This window comes from Lygodium microphyllum, chromosome 27, assembly GCF_053477565.2.
Source record: "Lygodium microphyllum isolate KBCC chromosome 27, Lygodium_microphyllum_v1.1.10, whole genome shotgun sequence".
Taxonomy (NCBI): domain Eukaryota; kingdom Viridiplantae; phylum Streptophyta; class Polypodiopsida; order Schizaeales; family Lygodiaceae; genus Lygodium; species Lygodium microphyllum.
The window spans coordinates 54,258,332-54,267,616 of NC_141161.1; the positions used below are offsets into that span (position 1 = coordinate 54,258,332).

At 38.9% G+C, this 9,285-nt stretch overlaps 1 pseudogene; it reads left to right on the forward strand.

Annotated features, from left to right (window-relative positions):
• Positions 1 to 6,282: 6,282 nt before the first annotated feature.
• Positions 6,283 to 7,128, forward strand: LOC148012332 (S-adenosylmethionine synthase 2-like; annotated as a pseudogene).
• Positions 7,129 to 9,285: the final 2,157 nt, after the last annotated feature.

Consider the following 9,285-nt stretch of genomic DNA (forward strand, 5'->3'; position numbering starts at 1 on the left):
TAACCAAATCGGTCTACTTCTCTTGTGACAAGAAAGGATCTCTTCTTAGAGATGCGAAACTTGTTCTAAAGGTGTAAATAGTTGCAAGGCATCACATTATATGTAAATATGCGATTCATTACCTCTGTGTACTATAAGGTTTGCAATAACCCTTTATTTTCTTGCTAAAGTCATGACGAAAGACAATTTGGAGAATAACTTGCACAAAACCTACAGAGATTTACATCAAGGAGCTATGCCTACAACCTTTTGTTTAATGCAATTGAATTTTAGGCTTTAATATGATATGCAACCTTTTCTAGATACAACTTTGAAGAATGAAGTCATGTTTGATGAATATTATAAGACTAATGTTGACTTAATCCATTCTACAAGCATCTTCACATGCAACATGCAAGTCCATGGTTTCATTTTCATGCCATGCAGTTCTTTGGACAACATCTAACGGATGTTAACGACTTTCTCATGCAAATCACAGCAAGGAAGTTATTGCCTAAATGCAATATACACTTGTTCTTTCCACGGCCAATCAAAGATGCATTTAAAAATTTTCATCTTTTAACCCTAAGCAATATGCGCTTAGGATTTGCAACTTGGAAATACAAGCAACCCAATTGCATGACATGTTCTAACTCTTGTAAATCGTTCAAGGAGACAATTTTCCAAATGTATTTTAACTAGACTACGTGAATTAGAAACATGTGTAAATGCATTCTTCCCATGAAATTTAACGTGCCTAAATGCATTGCTTTAATGCGGAATCATTCTTTTAAGAACCTGGGCTTGAGGGATCGTAGGTATGTCCACGCGTATGCTTGGGGAAGAACCTCCCGCGTGTGCACCTCTTGCCATTTTCTTGGGAGCCATTGAATTCTGGTCCAACAACTCCTCCTTGACTCTTTCGTGTATCGAATTCCTTCTTGCCTTGGATTTTCTATTCTGTGGGGGACACGGCCCTTGCAGAATGTGATTTTTGACTAAACTTGCAGTGGTGAGGATGAAGAAGGCTTATAGAAGCCTTCTTTTTAGAAGCTTCTAAGAAGTTTCCATGCTTTTGGGGGCAAAAGTTACGTGGAGAGAGAAGAAGTCGTTTAGTGGGAGAAGATGCCGATGACGAAGGTGGAGGTGATAATGGTGATGGTGATGATAGAGTGGAGGCGGCAACAGTGCTACATCAGGCGGCAGCGGGCGGCGTGTGGCGGCGGCTTCCTGGCGTGGCGGCGCTCTCTGACAGCACGCCCTCCTCTTCTCTCTCTTCGTGCCTCCCTCCCAAGCTCCTAGGGGGAGGTTTTATAGTGTGTAAAAGGGGGGGGGGGGGGAGATCCACACACGTGGAGGCTTTCATGCCTTCCCTCCCTCATGCATCCCCACACCACACTCCTCCCTCTCTCCACTTAACTCACTTCTCCACACACACTCTCTCCCCCCTGCCATGCATCGGATGAGGGGAGGGGTAATTAAATTTTTTTTTTGCACTACTTTAATCATTTATCCATTTGCCTTTATGTAAGGGGTGTTTCTCGTGTGGCTTGCGGGTTTTAAACCCCGGCCTCATTTGCACGGCACAGTGCCGGATTTTAACATTGTGCATGGAGGGAACACTTTAGCCAACAACATTATTCGACGCGGGGGATTATTTTGCACTACTTCCTCGCAAGACGTGCGGGTTTTATAGTCGACTTAATATTTCGAGTGGAAATATTACATGAATATTTTCATCTAAGCATTTATAATAATCTAGTAGACCATTTTCACCATCCTAACAAATGTTAGTAACAAATAAGTGGAATTGAAAGGTGGATTTAGCCTAATGCTAGGATCATTAGGATACAAGGCAATATCCACCCAAAGATCAATATTTTTATTTCGGGCAAAAATAAATCTGAGTTAGTGATGTGACAGTTTTGGAAGAGTGGTGGTCCCAACTTAGAGGATGAAAGGGCTAGTTACTAGGGTGAAAAGAAAGGGAGACCCCCCTCCTTTCTAGGTAGGGCCCACCATAAAAAGTGAGTGGAGCCTGGGAATGTAGGGGGCCAGGGAACAAAAAGGCATGCACTGATGACCATTAAAGAGGGACTAATCCAATATAAAAGATTTCTAATCAATTTCTTACGAGACCCTTTTTGAGTCCATAATCCCCCTAATGGTGAATATCTCATGCTTAAACCAAAAAATGACTATTGAAATCAATTTTGATAATGAGATAGAGACATGATGTATTGTTGTCCATCTCATATAGCAATAGTGGAGCCCAAAATAGAAGTAGAAGAGGTAACATAGAGTCTATTCTTCTCATACAAATCCCATCTACTGAAGCTCAAATAGATCTTGAAGAGAAAGATGATGAAAGTGAAGATCAAGATTCTGATAGTGGAGAAAAAGAATATGTTCAATGAGAAGAGGATATAAATGAAGATCAAGTTCTAGAGGCCTCAGAAGTGGAAGATACTATGTTGTTGGATGGAATGACAATGATATCGTACAGGTTCATTAATGGCCTGTGAAGCATGCATATGATGCATAGAAAAGGGGTCAAGAAAAAGAAGATTTTCTTTACTAGTGACCATTATTTCCCTAATCCACCCTTTCCATGTAAGGATGATGATGATATACCATGTCAACAAGCTCCAATGCTATAACAAAAGATCAATCACATGAGTCCTTGTTATGTGACCTTCCTAGATGCATCCTCAAAAGATGAATCATCAAGCCAAGAAGTGAGTATCTCACAAATCAAATAAAAAACAACCCTTGTACCATTTCAATATCAACATAGATTTGAAAATTTGTAGCCAAAGAAATAAGAAATTGGTTCCATTGGATCATCAAAAGAGGATACTACTCCCGTGAAGGAGCTAGATTTATACCTAGAAGCTATTAGTGGGACCTTTATCCAAGAAATGGAAGTAGCTGTCTATCAAATGAGGAGCTATTGGTCCTTCATAACCTATTGAAGGAGAACTTGGATGTGTTTTCATAGTCCTATAAATATTTGAAGGGGATTGATTCCACTATATGTTAGCACCACATTGATCTAGAGCCGAATGCCAAGCCAGTAAGGCAACACCAACACACAATGAATTCGAATTACTCAGTCTTAGTGAAAACTGAGCCGTACTGCTAATGATATCTATCATTCTCATTTTGAAAAAGGAGGCATGATTCTTTTGCCTCCTTAATTCTAACTCTTGCCCCTACTCTGTTACCTTTTTTCCAACCTCTCAGAGAGGTGGCATGGATGATTCTAACAAAATGGTGTTCTAGCTACTATTGAAAGAAACATTAAAAAAAGAACAAACAAAGTTAATGGAAGAAAATGACTTCAATTCTTTCCATGCCAACTTACTTTTCAAGAAAAGCTGGAAATACCCTTAGGAGTAGGGAGATAAAAAAAGAAAGGAAAAAGAAACCATTATGGGAGAATAAGGAATCAATTCCCTATGATAACAAGCATTTCTCTAAGAAATATGGGACACCTCTTTGGGCAGGAAGTTGATTGTGGAAAAGGTAGAAACACCTCGTAGTCAAGACAAATGAAACCCTCAGCTAGCCTTGACTAGTGTAACCCTTAGTTGATCTTTCTAGGATGCAATTGTGAAGCCACCTCCCTTGGTGCATTGTGTCTTGTGACTATCAAATGTTTTAGCTCACTCCTACAGCAAATGGAAGATCTTCATTCCATTCAAGTTCATGATCTATTGGCTACCTCCATGGGTACATCTCTTTGTAAGAAAATGTTGTTCGACATCATCAAAATTGAAGATGATCTTAATCAATAACCATTGAGTGACGTGAGCTATCATTCTAATTGGATGGGGATGTGAATATGGGTTGTCCATTTGATCTGTTAACTGAGTGTGAGACAAAGAGTGGGATGAGTGACCAATATTTTTCCTTCAATTCAAATAAGATAGGATTTGTGTGGAATGGAGTATTGCATACATGGATTGGGCCTCTCAATGCCCAATGCACAATCTATCTTGTGCACAACACTATAAGGCTCCTTGTCCTTCCTTCTCACACCGTATGCTGGCATAAAGCACGATGTACTATTGCACCATCAACTACACACATACATATAGCTCTTACATAAGTGGTAGTAAGGATTAGATCAATGGGTTTGAGGAATTGGATTACCCTCATGTATCTATCGATAGAGCACAAGATGGTGGGGGGATAGAGTGTGACTTGTCCTTTCTTGTATTAACAAAGAGATGAGGATTGAGGGATGTTGTAATAATGGTGAGAGATATGTTCTCACTTTCCTATGCACACACAGGACATGCCTCTATCACCACCACACAACCCATCACACTTCCCTCTACATTGCACTACAAGGCTCCTTGGCCTTCCTACTTGCACTTATGCCAAATGGGTTGGGATCTACAGATACACCATAAATTATGCACACTAACATACTTTACCTAAGCCATTCCTCTTGTCAATTTTTAAATTGAGTATAAATTAAGGGTTCTCCTCAATTTTATGAGTGATGAGAGCAAACAGGATGAGTGACCGATTTATCATTTTCCAATTGAGCGATTGGTGAGATCAAAGGATGTATTTTTCATCAATGATACCTTGGCAGTCTTCATCCATAATGCTACCTTCCTGGGAGTTGTTGTACAGCCCCTGCTATGCTAGAGCATGTTGTGCTGAGCCATGGAACCTCTTGCACTAGACTTTGACACCTTGCACGACAACAAGTGAGCATGGTAATCTACTTAATGGGTCAAGTGTTTTTACCCTACTCTTTGTATTTTGTCTTTGTGTGTATCATGTCATAAGTGTGGGGACACAAAGGTTGGGATGTTTGTATTGTTTAGCCCTTGTTGGTCATTATAACCCGGTCTTGTCAAGTGACAAGTGTGGAGATACATCCTTACGTATCCATTCTGTGTGCACAACCTTGAAAACACCCTTTAGAACTTTCAATCAGTGAAATTTTTTTTCTATACTCTATTAGGGTCCCTTCCCCACCCACCCATCATGTTCCACCCCATATCTAGGGTTTCTTTTTTCAAATTTACCATTTTTTTACTTTTTGATCATTTCATGGGAACTTATCCTCACTTCATGGCAATTGGATTTTGACATCACAAGTGTGTTTATCCATTTTAATTGGTCACTTTTTCTTTTTACAATCTCTTGTCTTGAGTCACGGCTAATCCATTATTATTTTCTAAATGATTTTACGCACATTGAATGTGTTTCCATGTGAACATGCCTCTCTTGCATTGGCAATGTGATTTGTGTTGAGAATAGCAAATGATGTGCTTGCCCATAGAGGCTAGATGTATGCCCTAAAGAGGCTAGAAGATAGATAAATGATGTATGCTCTAGGAAGAGATGTTTAGAATCCCATATGCACACTGAGGAGAGTGGTACTATCCAAAAAGCTATAAAGTCATGTACTTGACACTCATTACAAGGTAATGATACTTTCAATTTGAGTCACTCAAGATTGTGTTTATGAGCCCAAGCTAATCTATCTTGGAACCTAATTCACTTGAGTTACAATTCCTCATTCTGATAATGTATCGTGTGTTTGACTTGCATCCACCATAGATGATATGGTTCTAGGTCCATATTTCTCAACATGGTATCAGAGCCATGGCTGAGCTACATAGCTAGTGGACACATTTTACTTCTTCATTGCATACTTTAAATCCTTCCTATTTTGATTTTTCTCCTTGTACATGCCATCAAAATCCTATTTCTTCAAGCCATCCACACATCCATTGTCTTGTAAGAGGTGAAGGAGCTCAAGGAAGGAGGTGTTGCTCAAGAAAATTGGTTTGAGGTTTGCATTGGAGGTGTTGTACCAACATCCCTCTCCCTCTAACTAGGATCAGGAAATTGTCATCCTCCAGAAAATTCCAAAGTGCATCTCTCCATAGCCCTATTACTAGGGAGGCTGGCAGCCACCTATGGCTCTTCCTGCAGCAATGCCACCACTTGCACCATTGCTGCTACATCACAATCACTGGCAGCACTACTAGGCATAGTAAGATTCATTTTTGAACAAGGAGACTGGGAGGTCACAAGGGTTTGGCTTTGTCACTATGTCGTCAAGGAAGACCTAGACAATCTAATTTCTTATTTGAAAGTGTGTTCTACTGCACTGAACAAATCCTCAAGGCCAATGGGCCAGTTTCTCATCACATCGGCTATGGCTATGGTTTGGGAGAATGGATTTGCAAGTAGTAGCAAAAGCAATAACATCATCGCAATGCCAAACCCCAACACCATTGAAGGCAGCTTATCAAACGAGCAAGTTGCATTAAGACTAATATGGTCATGATTTCTAGTGAGATCACCACAAAAGCCAAGGTGGACTATGAAAAGATTGTGTGTAAAGATTGTGTGGGACACATGCAGAGAGATTGGTTTCGTTTATGATGATGTTGGTCTAGATGTTGACCACTGCAAGGTTCTGGTTAACATTGAACAATAGAGTCTTGACATTGCTTAAGGTGCCCATGGGCATTTTACCAAGAAGCCTAAGGAGATTGGAGCTGGTGACCAAGGTTACATGTTTGGGTATGCAGCAGATGAAAGAGAAGAATTGATGCCTTTGAGTCATGTCCTGGCTACTACCAAGCTTAGGGCAAAGCTAACTAAGGTAAGAAAGAATGGTACTTGTGCCTGGCTTCTTCCTATGGGAAAACTCAAGTCATTATTTAGTATAAGAATGATAATGTTGCAATGGTTCCTCTTCATGTGCACACTATGTTAATATCAACCCATCATGGTGAAATCATTACCAATGATGAGATTACTGCTAATACGAAAGAATATGTTGTCAAGCCAAATAAAATCCAAAAATTCATGTATCTCAGAATTCATCTCATGTGTGAGAGTTTGTCAAACCAAGCCCATGTACCCATTAGTGTGTTCACTTGTAAATGCATGAAGCAAAATGACTGTGTCAAGAAGATTGAAGCAAAAAAAGGAGAAGTACCACACACCAACAAAAGAGATAAGAACCACAACGAACAAAAAGAGCATGAAGACAAATATGAAATTTTAAGAATGTTAAAGAAGCATGAAGAAGAATATACTTTCCGCTGCTACAAACAAAATGTTTGGCAAAAATTTTCCATCATGGATCTTTACTTCCCATAGTGGATCTTGTTTCCCATAGTGGATGAAAAAGCCCTTACCAAAGATGTAAAGTTTCAAGCCTTAACTTGACTAGGCTGCCAAAGAGCTAGTCTCTCGGGCCATGTCATCATGTAGAGGGGGAAAAAGCCAGCAAGGGTAGAGACTCATCATTTGAGGGGGGAGTGTTGAGAATAGAAAAGGATGCTTGCCCATAGGGGCTAGATGTATGCCCTGAAGAGGCTAAAAGATAGACAAATGATGTATGATCTAGGAAGAGATGTTCAAAATCCCATATGCACAAGGAGAGTGGTACTATCCAAAAAACTATAAAGGCATGTACTTCGTTGACACTCATTACAAGGTGATGGTACTTTCAGTTTGAGTCACTCAAGATTGTGTTTATGAGTCCAAGATAATCTATCTTGGAACCTAATTCACTTGAGTTACAATTCCTCATTCTGATAATGTATCGTGTGTTTGACTCACATAAGTTACTCATGAATATATGTGTGCATCACGTGGGTTCAAAATAAGATATTTTTAAAATACAATTTTTATACATTTTTTACATATAGAAGGGTGTAATATAAAGGAGTTATTTACAGATTGAATAGAAAAGGGTTATGTTTTATTCATGAAAAATTCACATATATGGATATTTATAAATAGTCCTTGAACGTAGGTGATGTAGAGGATATGCATATAGTAACTTCCCTGAGGTCCACCATAGCCAATCTAGTTCTAGGTCCATGTTTGTCAACAATTTGGTCATACAATCAACTCTGTCGCTCACACATCGTGGTATACATGTGTCGTTTTGTCAGTTTCACGAAGCCCAAGTTCGCACATTGCAACTCAATATCCACCATTTACCTATTTTAAAATTTAAAAATCCAAAAGAAAATTTTAGAGAGAGAACTAGAGAGAGAGAAGACTGTAGAAGAGAGAGAAAGACTGTAGGAAGAGACAGAAAGAGAGTGACGAGGAGAGAGAAAGACTAGAATTGGAGTGAGAAAGATAGGAAAGAGAGAGAAGCCATAGAAGCTGTGAGCAAGATGGGAGAGGACATTAATTGTATTAATGTGTCAAAAAATATGAAAAATTACATGTACTCTCCTTTTATACCAATGTCAATGTGACATGGCATAGCATCAATATTATTTTTACACTAAATCCTTATTCCTAGCTTCTTACAATCCATCCCTTCCCAAAAGTTTTTGCCCGTAAAAACAAACTTGAAAGACGAGAAAAGGATGGATAGAATAGAGTACTACTATGTTTTTTACAGCTTTACAAATGGGAAAATGAATGAAAAATGACCAACATATGGACTAAAATTGAAGAACAAGAGTAGGCTTCAGCTATATACATGATCTAGAATACTTCAAAAGTATATGGAGTCGTAAAATCTTCAATAGATAATCTCAAGATGAAGTAGACAGCTTGTTATGTAAACAGTGTGTAAACAGACCCTACTAGACCAAATCTACCATAACTTCTAGTAGAAGTGTCTAAATGAGGCTTGCCATATATCAAAACGTAGCTCTTAAAGAGTACTTTAAGCCCATGTAGATAGCTTAATTATGAAAATTAGGCACAATATTTTTTTTCTAAAACAACATGCTATCCTAATCCTATTTGCACCAAAACTAGCTCCATAATCAATAGGCTTTAGCCACTAATGTATCCCTTAAGAAACGAAACTCATCCAATATAGAATCAGGCCTCCAAGAAGCTTCCTCAGATGGTAAACCTCTCCATTTGATCAAATATTCCATGATAGAACAAGATTGAAGCTTCTTCTCATGCTAACCTATAATAGCCTCTAGGATGTACTGAATAAGACATTCTTCATCAATAAGTGGAAGCTCATCAATTATATCCACTGGATCACCATAAAAAGTCTTGAACTGACTAACATGAAAGACATTATGAATATTTATGGAAGAAGAAAGCTCTAATCTATATGCCAAGTCTCCAATGTGCTTTAGGATCCGATAGAGGCCATAAAATCTATGAGCAAGCTTATTACTAGATCCATCTTTTAATATAGAGTACCTAGACTTGGGCACCTTCAGTAAGACTAGGTCTCCTTCTTGGAACTCTACAGGCCGCCTCTTTTCATCAACATACATCTTCATTTGGTCTTGAGCTTTCCGAAGATTCATCTTACATTGC